General features: G+C 39.2%; 1 long non-coding RNA gene across 2 annotated transcripts in view; it reads left to right on the top strand.

Annotated features, from left to right (window-relative positions):
* The first annotated feature begins 11447 nt into the window (after positions 1–11447).
* Positions 11448–21690, top strand: part of LOC139690754 (uncharacterized) — a 454110-nt gene continuing 443867 nt past the window's right edge. For both annotated transcript variants that reach the window (XR_011701505.1, XR_011701506.1), the window contains exon 1: positions 11448–11988. This is a non-coding gene — a long non-coding RNA (uncharacterized lncRNA). The remainder of the gene's footprint in view (positions 11989–21690) is intronic.

The following is a 21690-nucleotide window of genomic DNA, read 5'->3' as shown; positions in this document are numbered from 1 at the left end:
CTCGTGGTATTTCTTTTTAAAGTCTCTAGAGGTCAAAAGGTAAATATCTTTGCGTGCTAAATTTTGGATTTGGGATGTGCGTTCTAATATTTATTCTTAATGCAAGTATAAAAGTTTTTCCAGTTATTTTAAGGTAGGTAATGGTTGGACTAAGGAATGGTGACAAGGCATGCACCTTCATGTAGCATAGCTTAAGTGTTGAACTAAGTTATGATATCATTACCAAAGGGAGAGTCCTGGAACGGGATGGGAGTTACTGAAAAAAAACTGCTCTAGCTTGTGAGCTTAGATTCCCAAGTTGCAGACAAATGCAGATTATTTTGTGTAATATTGTGTAGTATTTTGCAACTCGCTTTTGTAGTTTATTTAACTTAAATGTTTTAATATTGAGACCAGTCATCACCTATAGTTTAAATCTGAAGAGTGGAAGGTAAAGTCCCTGAAGGTATAATTGCTTCACCTGAGGCTCAAATGCTCAAAGAACCCGAAGGCAATATTTTTGCAACTTATTTTTTACTAGATACAGCTTAGAACAGAAGAATATATCTTTTAGTCAATGGAAAATAAGCTAGACTGCTCATGCAACAAATACACAGATTCAGAAAAAGTGCTATGAATCCTATGGATTCTGGTTAAATCAAATTATTTAAAATTTTCATCTCTAAAGATAATGAGTAAAGAATACTCTTTAATTTAAGAATTATTTTTTGCGTTGGAAAGCGCAGTAGCATACTTCTACTCTTGGGGATATCTTCTACCTCTGGTGACGTATTTTTACCATCATCTCATGTGACGTCATGTGCAGACTCCGTTGCTAGGGAGACCAAGTATCAGTTATATGATGAGCGTCCTGTGTAGTGACATCGGTTCATCACGTTTCTCGTGATTTTTCCCAGGCACAATGTTATTCTTAAGAAAATTCGGACCGAGTAACGTAGAGGACAAAAGTACCACCTCCAATGGTTGCGGAAATGTCATCTTCCGAATTTTGTTGAGAAATGAAAGTTTACTGTTCGTCGTTTAACACCTACTCTTCATCAAGGTAAATGGAAAATAACTAAACATAATTAGGCCGGCAATTAAATTTTGTCAAATGAATTAAATAGTGCATGTATGATTAACTACATAATCATATTTTATGGGCGTTTTGATATTAACTGTTTTAAAAAATGTATATTTGAATCAGTAGAGCTCCACTATAATTTTATTATTATGGGAAGAATCGACCCCAACTGCACCCTTAATGGATTCTTTCCATAATATTCATTTGGCCGTAGTTAACGTTCCTTTTAATTCAATTTTATTACTACTGAAAATAGAAAACTTACTCACCAATACTCTAATAAAATAGGTTGGAAGCCTAAAAGTTTGGGCAAATACATTCGGCGTTTTATCTCATGGTTATAAGGAAGGCTATAATAATAGCGCTAACATTATTTAAGATGGGCAAGGGGATGTTGAAGATTGATATCGAGAGGAGAACGATAGTCATGTGAGGAAGGGGTAGGAATAGAATAATTATGTTGGACGCAATGAAGGGAGAAAGAAGCATGCGGCATTGAGGAGGAACTTATTGTATCGTCCGATGTCAGAAGTCTTTTACGATGTGATTGTCCGATGTGTTTTATGTTAGAAGAGACAAGGGAATGTATGTAATGTTGCGCAATTATATGGGCTGCGCCCATCCAAAAAATACCTTAACCGGTAGAATAGTAAAATCATCAATCCAGCCGTAAACTTAAAAGGTTGGTTTGGTTGTTGAGGATACTCGCTACCTACTAAGGAATATCACTTATAAAATATTTAATATGGGGTCCTTCCCTTTTTACGGGAGGCGGTATCCTGGTAATACGTGGTATCTAAAGCTTGGGGTTCTTTTTTTACCAATGATTAAGCGATATCTATGTGCTTGCGATGACGAATATTTATTTATATTGGGGTATCAAAGTTACACGAGGGCGATGGTATTAGCAACTCACTTTCGCTGTTCATTCAACTTAAATATTTTAATAGCGAGACCAGTCGTCACCTGGAGTCACAATTTGAAGGCTGGAAAATATGGAGCCTGCCGTGCTAATTTTCCGCCTGTGGCTCAATCGGTAAAATTTTTTTCAAGAGTGTTATTGTTTTACTAGATGCGGGCTATAACGGAAGAATAAATCATACGGTCCGAGCAAAATAAGATAGGCTGCTCACGCAACAAATACGCAAGTAAATTCAGAAAAAGGTCTATGAATCCGACAATTTCTGATTAAATATACTATATACAATTATTGAGATAATAAGTGAGAATACGCCTCAGCTGAAATATTATTTACCTTGCGTTGAAAAGCGCAGTAACATACAAGGCTTTATAAAAAAGTATCGGGAAATGTTTCGGAAAAATAAATTTATTTCAGATACCTCAAAGTTCTTCAAAGTACATTCGTTGAGCTTCGACACACTTTTCGCAGCGGCTTTTCCACGACTCGAAGGCTCCCTAGGTTGGCGGATTCCAGAAGGTTCTTAAGGGTTAGCGAGTAAGCTTGGCCCTTAGGGTCCCATGGCGTTTCCCTTTGAAGGAGGATTACATTTTTGGGAATAGGATATACGAGTAGTCGTAGTCTGCTGGTGCCAAGTCGGGACTTCGTGAGGTTTGGGGAGCCATCGCAATGCAGTTTTTCGTCGGGTTTTTAAATCTTAGAACCTCAAGTGCTAAAGACATTCCGGAAAATTTTAGCGCAGTTATTTCGCATCGTCAAATTTTCAGTGATAATGGTGTGTTCACTGTCATCTTATCAAAACCAATACGATCTGCGATCCTGCGAACACCTAATGGGCGATCTGAATTCAGCACTTCACGCACACGTCAGGAGGAAATTGTTGCCGATACTTTTTATACAAACCTTGTACTTCTGCTTCTACCTCCACTAACGTATTTCTATCGTCATCTCGGGTGTTGTCATCTGCAGTCTCCGTTGCTAGGGAGATCAAGTAACAGTTTTATGATGGGGGCTCTGTGTAGTGGCACAGTACGTTATGCTTCCCGAACAAAATATTATTCTTAAGAAAATTGAGGCAGAGTTACGCAGAGGATCAGCGAGACAGAGTAACGTAAAGGATCAGCGAGACAGAGTAACGAATATCACCACCAATTGAAATGTAATGAAATAATTGACTTTGTAATTCCACACACTTTATTTAAAAACACACTGTGTGTTTTTAAATAAAGTGTGTGGAATTACAAAGTCAATTATTTCATTACATTTCAATATGTTATGCAAATTCCACAAAGTTACGCCTGAGACAACAAATCACCACCAATGTTTGCGGGAATATCTCGAATATTGTTAAAAGATGAAGGTTTACTGTTCGCGGTTTAATTAGCATCTATCTTCGTCAAGGTTAATGAAAATAACTTTAAACATAATTAGGCACAGGTAATTAAACTATATCAAATGCATTAAATTGTGCACCACTATTCATTTAAATAATTCAACATGCAGTCGTAGGTTATGGGTACTTTTGACATTAACTGTTTTGCTAAAAATATATTCATATAAATAGAGTATTTGATCCCGGAATTATTTTCTTATTGCTGAAAATACAAAACTCACTGACTAATACTCTAGTATCAGAAACACACCAAGGCCCAGAAAGATAGGCTATAATGCCGGTGAGTTTAGGAAGAGAAGAATATTTTTCACTAAAACATGCTCAAATCACCTCCTTATCAACTTGATCATTATCGGTAAGTTGGTGTTTATTATAAATAGAAATCCACGAGTTTTACTGTTTTTCACAAACCGAAATTCAATGACTGCGCTAGTTTTTATAAACTTAATGTATCTATGAGAATACGAGTACATAGTATACCCTCATTTTTCCTTTGGATTAGTTAAGGCATACCACCCCAATCAGCGATATTACAGTTTATGCTTTGGTTGAGAGAATCGTTCATTGGGTATTTGAATGTTTATAAGACTTCAATTATATTTGGCTCTTGTCTTGACTGAAGATATTCTAGTGAAAGAATTTACAATTTTTGCGAACCCCAGATAGGAGAGAGAGATAGTAATGCAGAAATCGAGAGTGTATGGATTACAAAGATTCTCATTCCGGAGTTGTGAAATAATTGATTAATTTATCCCTGGGGAGATTCATTCGCTTCTTTGACACATATTTTTCGTCGTAAGTTGTCAGTCGTAAGCCAGGGGTTGGGAAATTATACATTCTAATTATCTTTAAGATAATTTCACGGTATAATTTTAACAAACTGCTGTAAATTCCTCGTGACGGCGCTTTGACAATTTCAAGTAAAGCACGGGCGCCATTTAAGTACAAAAGTCAGTTTACAGGTATAGCTTCAAAACTTGGTCGTTGATGGCAAGGGGAGAAGTAAGGTTTGGGGTGTGGGTGTGAAGAAGAGTATAAAAGTACAATGAACAGGCACACAGTTGACAAAGAAAGATGCATGTCGCTAGGCAGGTAGGGCAAGAGAGAAGGTTGTTGAGAGGAAATCTAAGGTGGGATTAGTTGATAAGAGTTTAAGAGGTAACGGAATATTGTAGACTGCGATATAATGGGAATGCCGGGTAATCGAGGAATAGGGAGGAAAATATAAATCATTTCAGTCAATTGGGAGGAGAAAAATTCGTAGAGCTAAATATTCATGTTTGTTTGATTTTTATCCTATTGTAATTTGTGGTTTGATGTTGATTGGTGTCGTATTGGTGAGTACATATTTTGTACGCACCGCAGTTCCTGGTCTCTGATTCCGTTAAAAAATTGCCTTAAGTGGTTGGCTAAACCAAAAAATAATGTCCGTAACTCATCTCCAGAAACATGGTGAATATGTGTTTATGAAATAGGGGTAAGCCAGAAAAATATTTATTTTATGGAGTACAGGGTTCGTCCGGAAAATAAGTGTACTGAGCTCAGGAAAAAAAATTTATTACACTTTTACATATCTTAAGCTAATATTCCTCAAAATAGGACCCTTGTGAGTCGATACACTTGTTCCAGCGGCGTTCCCATTCCTGGAACGCTCCCGCGAAGGCATCATCGGGAACCTCTCGAAGACTCGTCGTCGACCTCTTCTCTGCCCTCCACGAACATCTTGTGCCACCGAAAGATCATGTTTCTGGACATGGCTGACTCCCCGTAAGCCTGGTTAATCATACCGACAGTTTCGGTAGACGATTTCCCAAGCTTTACCGCAAATTTGATGGAATAACGCTGCTCCAAAAACTTCGGCATCGCGTTCCGTGACGTGGGTCGAGCGTGGAGGTTCGCGTTAACAGAGCTCCTCACTACACCACAGCTCAGAGCCGACTGCCTTTTTCAGCGTCGCTTGCCAACATACCCCCCTCCAATCGCAGCCCGTCAGAGCGGTGCTGGGCGCGCCTGGAGCAGCGCGCCCAGCCCAGGAGTCAGTACACTTATTTTCCGGACGAACCCTGTATATCAACAAATGCTGACAAATCGCGTTCAAGCTGCCATACATGTATTGCGGAGAATAGTACCTAACTCATAGTAATGCGATCAAACTCTTGGTACCAGATGTTGCGAAGTATAATTGTTTTACCCAAAAACTATCTCATATTCAGATGTATTCTAGATTTACGCTTCGAAAGTAATAATTTAATTTTACGTTATTCATAATAAATAAAATTGATTATGAAAAATGGAAGTCATTCCGGGAAGAAAATTTTTAATGATGAACTACGAATTTTGCTGAATTAGCTCAGGAATGGACTCGGTCTTTAAATCTAACTTTGTGAGTGTAGGAAGTTAACACCTGAAGTAAGATTTCAACCAATTTTCATCCTCAAAATATTTTTTTTTATACTTTCGGTATCGTATGTATTGGATTTAAATGCATAGTGCTCGACGAGCACTGTTCTTGTTATCATTCAATGCATATGCCTGTACAGAAAGTTTTAGGTTTCGGTAAATTGCTACTATTATCTTTATTATTATTTCCCAAACGGTTACTTAAAGCTTCAAACTCAATATAATAATCCTTTCCGAGTGAAGAAGAGCATTTATGCTGTTAACTCAGCTCTATGTAACTGAAATAAATGTATTCCACGGGACATTAATTATTTGACCACCTAATTGCGCGTTTTTTTGGCAGATGTACTCATATTTTTCTTTTCCCTTGATAGGGAAATCTGAGGGGCCTCTTGCCTTGAATCAATTTATTCTCCCTTATTATTTTCTTAAAATACTCTTTCATCCTTTTGCTAAGTCTCTATTTTATTTCTCCGGACCACATTGGGCCTGCATGTTTCTTTCTCTCTACTGCCTCTCTGGAATCTCTCCAATTTCAACACTTGACCCCTAAAATTCTTCCTTTCTGTCACCTCTCTACCCACTCCGTTTGAGCGAAATGAAAAAGTTTTTCCTCATTGTCTGATATACTTTAAAAATGAAATTTATTGTTTTATTGTAGCTATTTAACTTTTCACAGATGAGCAAAAATTAATGACCGTAAAGGAAATACTTATATTCAATGGAAATTTTAATTTCATGTTGGAATATTCAGCTTTAATTCTCTTTATTTAATAAATTTTCGCCAAAATATTAGTTAGAATGCTTTATGGATTCGGAGAGTATTTTTTCATTTCGAGCATCGAATTTTATTTTTTAAGGTTAGATATGTCATGTAAAGCACGCAAAAAAATACAAAATATTGAGGTACTATGGAGTCCTCTTTGCGTTCAAAATCCCAGAGACATTTGTCCTTAACTATTAAAAAATAGGTTAATTAGGCTCGAATCGCTATAATTCCTGTGAAAATAGTTTTAATCCAAGCTTAACAATGGCTCATTGATATACAGCGACTGTTGTCCTATTTTTTCATAAACGATTCAAGACTCAAATGATGACGACAACTTTGTCGATGCACAATCTTAGAATTGCAAGCGTTGGTAAAGTTTGGTCGTTTCTTGCATGCTGACCGACTCTCAGAATTTTCCGTATGGGGTGAAAAAACTCCTGATTAAATAGCAATAAAATTCATGCATAAAATTATTATTGAAAGGCTGCTTATAGTGATTTGTGATGCCCAATTCGGCGACCGTATCAGTTTTCCCTAATCACTATTTAACATCTGTTTTATTTTTCACATTTCAATATCCATACGGAACGAAATGAAATTTAGACGGACCGTATATTTTTTCCGGTTAAATTGTGCCACAGCTTGCGGAATGAGGTTCTGCCTGTCTGAAGAGGAAACTACCATCAGACTCGGCACCCTTAGCCGAGATGGCACTGATTCTACGGACTTGCAGGCTAGTGCATTGCCCTCTTCAGTTACCACATGGCCGCCCACCTGCCGAGCGTTAACCCTTGAAGTTGTGCTAAACGTTTCTTTTGGTTGAAAATTTCCATTCTAAATCTTCCGAGGCGGAAATTCGTACCAGACGTGTTCGATCATTTTCCACTACTATTCTAATTCGTTCGGATCGTGTCGGAACACTTTAATATCTGCGAATTCCATTGATTTCAGGCAGGCAGCGAAGATTCAGCCGTCGGATTTCATCGTCGGAATCATTCCACTTGATTCGAGCTGAAGCCGGCTCCATGCGTCCGAGGGCACCATTCGGTGACCTGCATTTACTCTCTCCCTCATGTAATGGGCGTGTGTCCTTGAATGTGAATAGTCGCATTCTGGGATCATGTTAGGAATCAATATAGCTTACCTCTCTCCCAGCTTTGCGTTTATATTATTTTATTTATTTTTTATGTCACAGCGGTCACAAATGAGCCCCGTTTTCAAAATAACGGGAGGGACAACGTCCTTTTACACGGAATTTTACTATTTGGTTCGACTCGTTTGCGAGTTATTATCTGAAGATGCCGTATGATAGTTAGGATATTAAAGCTTGCTGGCGTAATATCATAGCCATATAGATCTTCAATGAAGTTTTATCTATCTTTCTGGAATCTTTCCCGGTTCAGTTAACAATACTCCCTTGTCATCAGTAGTGGGGACCTGAGTTCCTTTTTACTTCCAGATAGTGATTTCACCTTTCTGGACAGCGCACTCATTTCACCCGTCCTCTGTAAATTATCCATATTCTTCCACCATGCTTCTTTCGTCCTCCTCACCCGTCACTACCAAGGTTTCCTTCCACGGGGACACACACAATTATTTCCTCTATTTGTTCGATACCCTCTCTATTTCTTCCTCCCTATAATTGTTTGGGGGCATATAGACCTGAACAGTGACCGGGTTTGTTGGCTCAGATTATACTTCTTTGCAAATAATATTCTATCAGTCGCTTGTTCTATGTTTACTACGCTTCTTCTTACCTTTTTAAAATGCTTTTGCCACGTTTCGCTGGCTTGATGATTTAGGTAAATTATTAAAAATAAAAAACAAACTCGAACATTAGGACAAAATCTCTATGGTCTTTAAACCTCAAAAATGAAAAAAAACTTCACCCGAGAAGCAGATTACACAAATAGTAAAATTGTGCATATATTTAAGTTTTGTAAATTATTTGGAACATGCAGGCAATCCTAACCTTTATTCTTTTTTATGTATCTCCTTTTAATTTGTATTAATCTGACCCAAAGTTTAAATAAAAGGTTCTCTTTGGCTGGAAGATATCTTGAGGTCATCAATAATGAAAAAAATGTGCTTTAAAGGGTAGGCGAGAGAAATATTTATTACCAAGTTAATTGATACACCTATCTGAATGGACTAATACCGTGACGTGGTGGAAGGGCTAGTGCTTTCTCATGACCCATAGAGCTCTAACCTCTAACTTAGATACCGCAGTGCAAGTACATGCACCTATAGTTAACATAATTACGTTATTTGAGTTATTTTACCTATCTATATTGTCGCCAAAAGTTAGAAAAACTTAATGTTTGATGCTACATGCCTGGAGTGTAATTACATGTATATCGAGCAACACACCCTAACGGTGGCCTGTGGGTACCAGGTAGATAGATTTTGCTTCGGATAATGAAAAATCAACTCGAAAAAACGAACTGATACTCTTTTAATGTTTTCTGTTACAGAAATAATTCAAGACCATCAAATTTCACCGTAGCATTTACCGAAAAATATATGCACGGCTGTGGCTATGCCCCCTTTTGTCAGACCAATTTATCAGTAGAGTTCACTGAATTTAATTCGTATTCTAGGCCTTATTATCTAGGCGTGTGAGGTGGTATTATTGTTTTCATAAAAATTTAAATAATTTTTTATAAAATAATTGTTTAAATTAATATTCAACGTAATTCTAAAATACTGCAATGGAAATAGTCATTGAAGTATGGAATTTGAATGTAATTGTAACACAGCTTTATATACAACAATTTGATCATTATTTCTGAACAGTTTTACATACAACCTTCGTAGCTTTGCAATTTTTTTAAGTTCACCCTTTAAGAATTAATTCATCAGAATCGAAATTTGCGGTTGCGCGGTAATTTAATGGAAAAAGTATGCACTGTTAAAGCTAACATTTCAAGAAATGATCCGCGACTGTTGAATTTGACGGCAGATGTTTACAATGTTGAAAGCGCCTTCCCAGAAGTCACCATAATATGGTACGTTTGTAAATGATATAATAACTAGATTAGAATGTGACAGTTAAATTGTCGCTCATCATCGAAGTGAAATCTTCATTGAGCGAAATATGAGTGAAATCATTTACTTCCATCGGTGTGCGAAAAAAACATTTTTGTAAAAAAAAATGGTGTTTTCGATCTCAAACATTTTCCGAAATTATACCAAAATCGGACCTAACCAATGCTACTTTCGGAATTTAACCCTATTTATGCAAACCCTTACTTCGTACCATCTTTGCGAGATGTGTCCCCAAGGAATAAAATAAATTAATTTTTAGATGATAAATTCCAAAGAAACTGCGGGAGATGCCGCAACAGTAACTTTTAACAGAGTCATCCGCAAGTGTGCATTTCAATTCAACAATTTCAGAGTGTAAAAATCATTCGCCTTAACCGGGTTATGAACCCGGATCCCTCAATGTCCGGTCGAGTGCTTTTGCCAGTTAAGCTATCCCGGTCAAGGCGAATGATTTTTACACTCTGAAATTGTTGCATTTTAGATGATGGGTATGGCATGAAAATAAATAAATATCAATAAAACAAAAGTTATGCGGTTTTCCATAAAGAAAAAGGCTAAGTTAAATGTTAAAATAGGATGGTAAAAACTAGAGCAGGTGGAACAGTTTACGTATCTCGGAAGTGTTTTGGATCAAAATGGTCAAAGTAGTAGGGACCTAAGGAGAAGACTTGCGTTAGACAAAGAAGCTTTCACTAGGAGGGAATTGATGACAGGGACGTTAAGTAAGGATGCTAAGAAATAGATGGCCATAACTTTGATATGGAGGTTAGTTATGTACGGCGCGGATGGTCATTGAAGTAGGAGGATAGACGTAGATTGGAGGCATTAGAATGTGGGTGTGGAGAAGGATGGAGAAGGTGAAGTGGACCGAAAGGAAAACAAATGAGGGAGCGTGAGTATGGTGGATGAGGAGAGGGGATTGTTGGGAAAAATCATAAGTAGGCAGGAAAAATGGATTCGGAACATTAGTGGTCAGCAATGGGATGTTGAAGACTATGATAGAGGGGAGAATATCAGCCAAACGAGGAAAGAGCAGGAATAGAATAGGGGTGTTGGACGGAATGAAGGGAGGAAGGAAGTACACAGAGATGAAGAAGGGCTTGCTTTAGTGTAGAAATTTGGGTTGTGTTTTGTCAGGAGAAACAAAATATTTATTGGGTAGTTGTGTCCATCCAAAACCTACCTTAACCGGTACATAATAATAATAATATGCGTGGAGAAGTCATATTCACAGAGGTGGAAAACCCAAGAATGTTGCTATTCAAATATTCGGAAATGAAACCGAAATTCTAAATGGCGCGCCTTGCGATCTATCAGGTAACCTCTGCCATCATGTAAAATTTTATCCGCAAATTCTAAGTCACCAGAGTCAACTTCCATAAGCGCGTCCGGGTGCCCAAAAGTTTCGAAACATTGGCGCGCTCTCTAAGCTCTCCCTTGGTTGTAGTTCTTCGGTGGGCCACCCAGGCAGCGGCGGCGGCTGCGTCGCGCGCTCTGTCCAACCGACTACATACAGTGTCGCGGGCCGTTTGTCTTTGCGGCTTTTTACTTTGCGTGAGAAGGAGATGGAAAAGGGGAGGGAATGTGGGCGGGGGTTGCGGGGAGGAGTGAGAGGGTTAGAGTGTGTTAGAAGGGGCTGGTTTGGTGAGGAGTCGAGGGGTGGGTAGCGATAGAGAGGGAGTGGGGATGGGGAAGGAAGGAGGGGCGGTGGAGGGGAAGGACTGCGAAAGTCTGCGCCAATGTTCTCCCCACCGCCACCCTCCCCCGCGTCTCTCCGACCCCTCCTCCATCACGGGGGGCCACACACCGGGGCGAGAGAAGAGTCCGCAGTCGCTCGTCGTGTTTTGCTCTTTGAGGGAGTCCGCCTCCTTCTGTCCATCTCGCTCTGCTCTTCGCACCCCCGCCCACCCCATTCTCGCACCCAGAGTCCTCGAGACCCCGTTGGACGTAGTCACGCCACCCCATAATTGCTGAGAAATTAGCGAGGAGGATTTGACCCAAACAAATATTTCCGCGGGGGAGAGAGGCCCTTTCAAGGGCCGACGCCGCCTTCGGGGGGACGGCAGTTGCATACCGGAAGGGAAAGACCTTCTCCGCACTCGGAGATTCCAACTGGGGGCCCTTCCCGAGGATAATCAGGGCCGGGGGCCTCGGAAGGGTGGTTGGTGAGAAGAGGAGGGTCGTGCCGGACGGGAGGAGGGAGGACTGCCCGTCCCGGCACCGGGTTTCCCTCCCTTGGGGAGAGGGCGGCGGCAAGGTCGTGTGAGGCGGAGGGAGGGAGAGTGGTTGAGTGTTGATTTGTGGAGAGAGAGAGCCAGCCGTCCCGTGGTGCGTGGTGCCCCCAGGCGGTTCCGGCGGCGCTCGGTGCGGTGGCGACCCATCGGGAACAGCGACAGGTGAGTGTGGCCCGCCCGCCGTCCCGTCCGAAAGGGTTGAGTTTGTTCTTCACGCTGTCAGTCCGTCCCGTCATACGCTCCACGCCCGTCACCAATATCACCTCCCATGCGCCCGCATCACTATGATGACGCAGTGATTGGCACGACTGAGGAAAAAGAGTTCAAAGGCGACTGTAATTTATTTCGCATACAGCGACTTCTTAATCAGTGAATTTCGGTTAGGGAAGGGGGAGGAAGTTTCGAGAGAGGAGAGGGGGATGGAATAAAGTTCGACCCCTTTTTGTTGTCGAATGGCCTTAGGGTGAGCCGAGCGGTCACCGCACCGCTCGGGTCCGAGTCGTGCTTGCCGATCGAATTAAATGCGGCGAGTCCTTCCTTCCCCTCCTTGGCTTCCCTCAACGCCCGTTCCTTCTCTAACTTATGATCTCTTTCGTCACCAAGAATTCAGGGTGGTCAGGTTCACATCACGCAATTTTATTGACTAGTTACGTTTGCATCAGCCTTGATCGTATAAATTTGTTAATTAAAAATATTTAAATCCGGCGAAGTGATATCATTATAGTTTCCTCTTAAATTAGAAAAATATGAAAAGTGTGCGCATGGCTAGGAATAATTTTGTCACCATGGCTAATCATATTTTGAACCTCGTAAAAAATGTACGAACTGCTACTGCAGATCAAGAATTGTACATTCTTCAACATTATATTAAACCAGTTGAAACTTTATGTTCATTTTACCCCTCCACTTCAAAATAGGCACTAATGAATCTCAGTCGTCACCTTTTTGTCTTCTGCAGCGTAATATATCTCACATCATGTTTCGCGTTCTAATCAACCCTCACGCCAACTTTAAGCGTCGAGACACCCCGGTTCATAACACTTGTGGTTTAGGTGAAATGTACATCGAAGCAAGAACTTTCATAATCTGAAAACGTGCTGTGATAACTTTTTCGAGAGGGGAAACTCTGGATGAGCAGAAGATTTTTTTCTCCCTCAATTCGAGTTTTCAAGTGTAATTACGGAACAGGTATTTTGACGAAGGATTAAACTTCATCAATTATTAATTAAGAGCATCCCTTTTCGCTCAGACACTTTCCAAGTGCTCTCTCGTTGGATTTTGGATTGAAGGGGGGGGGGCGTAAATTGCGGCGGCCTCCTCGCACGGCCACCGCCGTTAAATGGGCATTTGTGGGCCCAGGGAGGAGTGGCCGGATGGACTCGCCCCCTCGGGAGGTGGAGGGGGGTGGACTTACGCCGCTTCCCCCGTCTCCTTGCCCGGTACTTTCCGCACGGCCGACCCAGTGGCCGTGGGAGGGCGAGAGAATGCCGCCGCAGCCGTCGGTGAGGTAGGCGCGCCTCAGTTGGGACTCCCGAGGGGGGCGGGGACGACCCAATGGCTGGCCAGGAGAAAATATTTGAAATCTAATTAATTTATAATCTAAGATTTATTTTTTGCATATACCTCACTATCAACTGGGATGCTGGATGGAACCGTCAGGATTTTCCTTCAAGGGCGACAGCTCCCCTCCCTCGTATGCTCATTTGTTTCGGGGGTGCCGACCCCTGGTGGTAATCATACGGGGTTTCACTTTAAATGGCCACCACCAAGTATTTCTCATACAAACAATTTGTCTCTCTCTATATATAGTATGGATGATACATATATAATATACAGGTATATGTATATGTGGGTCGCAGTAGTCCAGGGGTAGAGCGTTGGACTTCAGTTGGACTCGTTGGACACAGGGCCGGACCGGAGGCTCCGGGTTCAAATCCCGGGCACGCCTCTCTGGGCACCCTCATCTCCACCCAAGCTTTGTGATTTTTCGGGTACCAGATCTTCCTGGGAAACCATAGCCGGCGCAAGGAAAGGAACTGCCCCCCCCCACCCACATGAGAGAATTTCGCACGCCGTCGGGTTTAGCACTGGGTGAACTCTCGAATCACTTATCAAACCGACCTTAGGGTTGATTACTATGTTTATGGTTTATAAATAAATAAATAAATAAATAAATAAATAAATATATATATATATATATATATATATATATATATATATACATATACATATATATACACACACATATAAGGAGACCAGGCTGACCGTTGGACTACTGACGACAAGAGGGCCCAGGTTCGATTCCGGGTGACGCCTCTGATCACCCTCAGCTTCACCCAAGCTGTGTGATTCCTCGGGGTACTAGTTGTTCCTAGGAAACTATAGACGGAATATGGAAAGGAATGGGTCCTCATACCCTGCTAATCTTTGAATTTCACACATCGCTGATATTAGTAATAGGTGAGCTCCACCCTCCCCTATCAAACCGACATTTGGGATGATAACTGTGGTGGATACATTTCATATCTCTACAAATAATTTAATAAAATTCCCTCCCCTACCCTCGTCATAACCCAGGCGGTCACCTATTATTATTGTAATAATGTCTTCAAAAAAAGCAATGAAAGTAATAGCACTTTTAGAATTCGAGGACATATTTAGTGTGCTAATCTATTTGTTTTAATTCTTATTCATTAGCTGTTAATATTTTAATGCTCCGTGCGAGCATTTTACTTGAGTTCTGTAGAAGAGACAAAAGAGGTAACAGCTGGGAGAAGATATCGCGTTCATTATGTCATTCCGACTAAATTAGCAGCTCAACATTTTGCCATCTTTAATTTAATGCGGAAAATTTTAATATAATTAAGTTTAATTGTACCAATATTAAGTGTATCAACTATTATGATATGAAAATAAAAATACAATAAAGGGCAAATTTTACCACGTTGGACTGTTTAGTGTGATGCGGACGTATCTGACTTAAAAACGCGACTTAACTAGTTTCGAAGTAGAATTAAAAAAAAAATCATTAACTTCTCTAGCTTCATGCTTAATGACTCGCGGAATAAAAGGTTTAGGTCCTTAGCCAATAGCAATGGTGGATAGTGATGTCCGAATGGACGTATGCAGTTCCCTTCTGAATGATCATGGTCTCCTAAAGCCCTCCTTTCTCACCATATTCTCGCCCTTCTTCGACGGAAGGGGTTGAGATCGCCGGACCTGACTCCTGGCCGCTCTCGAATCTACCCACCCTTCGCACCAGTGAGACGGCGGCAGTGGAGAGGGATTGGGGGGGGGGAATTCGGGAGGGGGGGTGTTTGAAGGGGACTCCCTCTCGAGGCACTTGGGTAAGCGAGCATCTGGCCGTTTGCGAGGGCGCTTTCACGACGGCAGACAACATTTGGCGATCTAGTCCTTGGAAGAAACTCAAGAATCATTCGAACTTCGCGACGCCTTATCTCGACCTCGTTTAACACCTTTTGAAAGTGCTACGTCAGACTTATCACCAAAGTCTTCGTTTACTTTACGCTCATACATAAATAAGAAAAAAATTCGCGATCGATACATTGAAGAGAATACAATAATTATTCGGAACTGAAGAAAGGTAGTGTGAAGATAAGACTTAAAGTACTGATTGATGTTTATTTTTCTTCAAGCTGCTAGAATAGATACTATAAGTACTGTATTCAGAAATGGAATCTGTTGGATACCGAACCAATTGAATTTTGATGAGGTGCGAATTAATATTTTTAGAATTGTGCGTGGCATCTTGAAAGATGTTTTATACAAGGCCCAATGATTTCTATATTAATGTGTCGGTTTTAATACTAGCTTTTTTTGGGATGTACGTATCATTTGGTGTTTTATCCCAATAGCTCACTCCAGTTCTCGTTATATCACTCTTATTTCTTACTCCCCTCATCCTTTGGATGGAACTGGACTTGGTGAGATTGTGGTCGCGGCACTTACTGCCTCACGAACCATCCAAGGCCACGGTGCGGCTGAAGTTCGCTCTCGAGGTCTCCAATGAATTGCCTGTAACTCCATTAGGCGTTGGAGAAAACTGCTAGTTCATCACTTTTATCCGTCACACTGATGGCTTAAGACGGCCGCACATTTCGTATGCTTTGCAAAAACTATGATCGAGCGATCGAGAGAAAACACTATTTAACTATTCAGAGTTATTCTGAAGCAGAGGGAAAATAATTCTTTGATCCATCAACTCGTGCATCGTGCCCAAGACATTTTTATTATCTGATACTTTGCCAGCTCTTGAAAAAATATTCATTCAATACGTAAACTATAGGTAGAGTTATATTTCTGTTCTTCTATCCCTTTCACTCATTGCAGTGAATCTGCAGCAGATGAGCCAGTATGAAGCATATCCACGAGGGCTAAGGGGAGCACGATGCCCTTGTTTATCCACAAAAAAACTCCGATTAGCAAAATGTCTGACAACGGGAGATAACCCACCAAACTTCACCTTGATTATCCCGTGTTAGGAAACCCTCCATGCATCATCCACATATCCTCCAAACGCGCATACTCTCCAAACAGTCACCATGGCGTGTGACGGGGTCTTTACGACATCACAAACGGATGACAAAGCGTCTCGGCTTCCCCAATCAATTCCGGTTTCCGAAAATTTGACTCCACTTTCTTGGAATACCGTAATGCCTCATATTTCGTCTCAGGTGATATTGGTCGTTTACAGCTAACTTTTTCCCCGTTAACACGTGCGTTTTTGGAAAACCATCTTACTCCTTCATTTGTCTTAAATAGGATCCCGCGCAAAAAATAGCTTTCGCTAGTGGCATCGTATCTAATATTATTACCGTAAAAAATGCCATCAATTTCTTAATGATTTTCAAGGGAAAATCATATATGACTTGACTTAGTTGTGAAGACACGAGAATAATAAAAAAGTTAATAATGGTTGGAAGAATCAAAATTAATGCGCCGAGCTTTCTCGATTATGAGTGGATGTTGCTAGACGGCTCCGAAAACCCTCTGGGCATTTATCATGCATGCATACAATGTGACGCAGAGATCGTTCGACCAATCGGGCGAAGAGCTTTGCCCCGTAAGCGTACATCGAATGCCTTTCTCCTGATTGGTTGGACGAAATCTGTACTGCGCGCTTGCAGGAAAATCTTACGCTACGGATTCTAGGCTTTCAGCAAAACATGAACATGTTTTCCCCTCACTGTTTCCATCTGCAGGTCTTCATATTGCTATATCCCATTCACTAAGCACGAGCTCCCTATTCTGTTATGTATATGGAAATAGATATACGGAAAAGGGATAGGAACACATAGAACAGAGGAACACAGTAGAGCTGGGGAAGGCGGAATCGGACAGATCACAAGCGCAAAAATATTTCTTTCCATTTTATTACAAATATTATTAACAATATCGCCTTTTAGGGCTTTCTTAAAATGTCCCTACCGTCATGTCATTATTGTCGTAAAAGCTCCCCATCGTTATTGTTCTCCTCCCAATGCCCTATATAATATTTTTTTTTATTTTCTCAGATTCATGAATGGTTCCTGTACAAACTTTTGGCTTTTGATGTTGATTCTTAACCTAGCCTTCATACTTACTGAGACTTCTAGCTCTTGTATTTTCTCATGATTTATCTCAACAAATTCCCCTTAAGTTGGCCGTGTACTTTCAAACGGGACAGCAATTCCTTGTCTCATTTATGTCGCATTCTTTCTCGATATTTATGCTTGTATTTGCCTAATAGCCTAATATCGCTGCCATAAAGTATTTTTCATATTCTTTTTGACAATTCTGAATCTACTAATGCTCCATTTTGGAAGACCTGCCTTAACTCTGATGGTTGGTGTAATTTTTACTTTTTTGCTCTTTAGAAATCCTTTGAAATACTTCCAATGATAGTATCCATTCCAACTCTAGCCTCTCATATGTCATTAAAATTACTCCATAGCATTGCACCGGCTTTTTCCACATTTCTTGCTATCTCTCAGTTTTTCATATGATTTTTTATCCAATAACAGTCCCTATTCACGTTCTTCCACTGTCTCTTCTTTTCCATTGTTATAATTGTCATTTACATTTTATAATTTTGTCATCTATGACTGTTCCTATTGTTTCATTAGTAGGCCTATTATTTGGGTTTAAACATTTTCCAGCATAGTGATTTTGAAGTGTAGCTAAGCCCATGGTGGAGTTTGAGTCAGATGTGAGTTGTTTTCTTAATTCTTTAAAACTTTATTTCTTTCTCACCGCGATCACTGTGAATCTTAAACCCCAAATATTCATTCAGATCTCCCTCGGTGCTCACTACAGCGCATTGCAGTCTCCATCTTCGAAGAATCTTAACTTGTGTTTCTCATTTTCGATCATTTGAACATTTTATTCCTTCTTCTGACTACTTGTAGGTGTGTGTCCTTGGATGGACAATGAATTTGTCGCTATCACTTTTAGCAGTAATACTTATATTCAATCACTCACCTGGTCTGTGTTTTATCTTATCCTCAACATTATGTTTACTATTAGAGGTGACACACGCTGGCTATCATACTTTTCGCTATCATCCACTTTTTAACTGAAGTCGCCAAATAGTCCCTGCTGCCTTTCCGTCTCATATCACGCAAACCTAGCAGCGTACTTTCAGTGAAGTTCATGTACGGTATAAACGGTTTATATACGACGGTTTAATTTTTAGCATTTCAGGACAATTTGATATTAATTCTTGGTGTTTCCGTTGGATATTTTTTGAAGTGGAAAACAGAATTTAATGTCTGGAAGTCTGGAATATTTTTCCTTACAATTAAGACTGAAAGTGTGTCAGTTGTTATTTTTGACTGTCAGGCAAGTGATAATAAGTGATGCTCTTTAGAATCTGAAAGCTAGAAGTTCTGGGAGACCATCAAATACTCGCGAGCAGAAGGTTTTAACAGAAAGGAAAAAATAAAAATATTTTCTGACCTTTAATGTATTTTACAAAAGAATACATTCAAGGATATTGTTAGAAACAAGAGATATCAGCGAAAATCATAAGCAGCTGGAGCCTATGGCAATACCTATAGAAAAAGTTTCTTAGCCGGCAACTAGCCTCTCTCTATGTCAATCCTGAAACATCATTTTCCTTCTCAATTAAGTATTACTGTTCAATCAAACATATATAATAATTTTAATAAGCGAAGACGACGAGGTGGTGCTACAATGACTTTGAAAATCATGTAATTATGACGTATATTCTCTCGATCTGGTATTTTTCATAATTGTAAAAAACTTAATTGACAATAAACATAAGTAGAAAATGACAACATTAAAAATAATGGGAATAATTTTTAAATCGGTTACGTGGCTGATATTTAGCAACAAACTCGAGAGAATATAATATATGCGCCGGCAGTGATCTTCCTACATTACATCTTTGTGACATTCTACCTTACAAGCCCACAAAATTGTCCTACACCCCATGCGCATATCCTGATAAATAAGACACAAATGAGTGGAAAAAATATTACATATATGTGCCAGTTATACCTTAGTAATAAACTGCATTTAGGAAATTACATCAATAGCAAATGCTTCTTCCACACACTAATATTTCAACCTTGGAAAAAATATTTTTGACGCACAAGCCATCAATATCATCATTAATAGCCATTTTATCATGAGCATTCCGCGGTAGCACCGCATTATTCTGTTTCCTATTTCCTTTCCCCACTGCCATGCCCATGTTTGTCCCGCGGACGCTCCATGTTTCTTCTTATTTGAGGAGTTTACTTCGTATCCTGACGATATATTTTCAGATCCAGGGGCTCTATTTAGTATGTTGGGAGTAGAATTTTCTTTTCTGTATATCCATGTTGACTCGTGCTATTCCCCCATACTCCTCTCTATTTCGATTACCCTATTCAAATAGAAAAAAAACAATCTAATTCTAAATGTTATCTATTTGCTTCCTTCTCTGACGCGGTGGATCATAATTCTGTTTTGTTAATCCTTATTTCGACATTTTCACCGACTTTGCCAAGTCATGGAGTCTTCAGTTGATTTCGTTTCATCTTAGTAATATTTGAATCGTTACTAAGCTAATGCTCCACTAAAGTGCCATCAAAAATTTATATTTCCTCATCTCTAGAATGAATACGTATGACGTCAAATGTTTGAAATGATATTGCAAAGTTAACTGTTTTCACCGCATAAGTGTGTGCGTATATATATATATATATATATATATATATGTATATATATATGTATATATATATGTATATATATATGTATATATATATGTATATATATGTATATATATATACTATATATATATATATATATATATATATATATATATATATATATATATATATATATATATATATATATATATATATATATATATATATAACGATTGTACGGAAAAACTCACACGAGCGGCCCAATAATGGGCTGACACAATATAACACAGATAGAATAGAATAGCAACATTTAAAAGGACACGGTAAATTGTTCGAGCTTTCGGTCCTCTCAGAGGCCTTCTTTTAAATGTTGCTATTCTATTCTATTTGTGTTATATTGTGTCAGCCCATTATATATATACATATATATATATAATATATATATATATATATATATATTTATATATATGTAATAGGATGCCAATATTCGAGAGCGTAGAATTATTTTGAGGTGGTAATCTTTTGAAATTCTACCAATGCGTACACTTAAGTTACGAATTTACCATTTGCGCTTTCTTTAAGACGTAGTTCGACGCTTCCATTCAATATTTTAACGCATCGCCACCTCCTCTAACCACCTCCGTCTTCCATTCTTGAAACTTTTTCCGTCATTTTATTTGAGTGCTTAATGTCCCTCTCATCTTCTATTCAGTGCATCTCCTTTCACAATGATACCACCGTTCTTAGACAGCTTTCCATGCGTCATATCCCTTTCCCCATTCCTCCTGGAAGGACAAAACATTCTCTTCCGAAGGGTAGTACGAGAACAATCAATTTGACGAAATGTGTTACTCTTTCTTTAACTTTTTTTACCCGAATCTTGCGCCCACTCCCAAGTGTGTACCTTTGGAAACTAAAACTTATTGTTAAATTATGTATTATTATATTGCGGTAATAAATTATAACATATTTCATAATATTATTACACAATTATTATAATTATAATATAATATAATATATATTATAATAATATTACATTATATATATATATATATATATATATATATATATATATATATATATATATATATATATATATATATATATATAATTTTAAGACAAAAGGCAAAGTTATGCGAAGCAAAATACTGGACTCACTTGAAAGAAAATCAATTGAATAATATGGATTTCTGGAGAAGAGAGTGAACCAATTACTACAGGTGTAATGAATTGAGTATTCATTTGGAGTAAGAAATGTTGAAAAGTTAATTGAAGATCTTACGACATATAGTATTTAAGGGTCTAAAGCCCTCAGTGAGAATTTTTTGCATTCATATAAATATGTGCTGAATGCATTCTTAACTAATCAAGTGGAAAAATAAGATGGGAAATATGCGCTTAGCTCAACTATTAGAAAACACATACAGCATAAACGTCCTCGTTTTTGGTCAGGAAGAGTGCTGTAAAAAAATCCATGCGTTGAGTATTTATTAATTTTCTAGATTTTACATGATGTGACTTAAAACGTTTTGCGTCCCGTGGGGGTTTGTTTGTGGTAGTTTTGTCACTTGACCTGCAGTTTGTAGGCATGGAGACCAGAAATCTCCACCGTTGCCAGTGGCGTTGGAATGATGGAATCGCCTTAATCGGATTAGCGTTAATCGAGCGGTGGTGGTTCGGCTCCTCCTTTGGCCTTGCTCCCATTCCC

The sequence above is a fragment of the Hetaerina americana genome, unplaced genomic scaffold (assembly GCF_022747635.1).
Source record: "Hetaerina americana unplaced genomic scaffold, ioHetAmer1.1.p SCAF_3, whole genome shotgun sequence".
NCBI classification, from domain to species: Eukaryota; Metazoa; Arthropoda; class Insecta; order Odonata; family Calopterygidae; genus Hetaerina; species Hetaerina americana.
The sequence above is the reverse complement of the archived record's forward strand: the minus strand, read 5'-3'. Positions and strand labels throughout refer to the sequence as shown.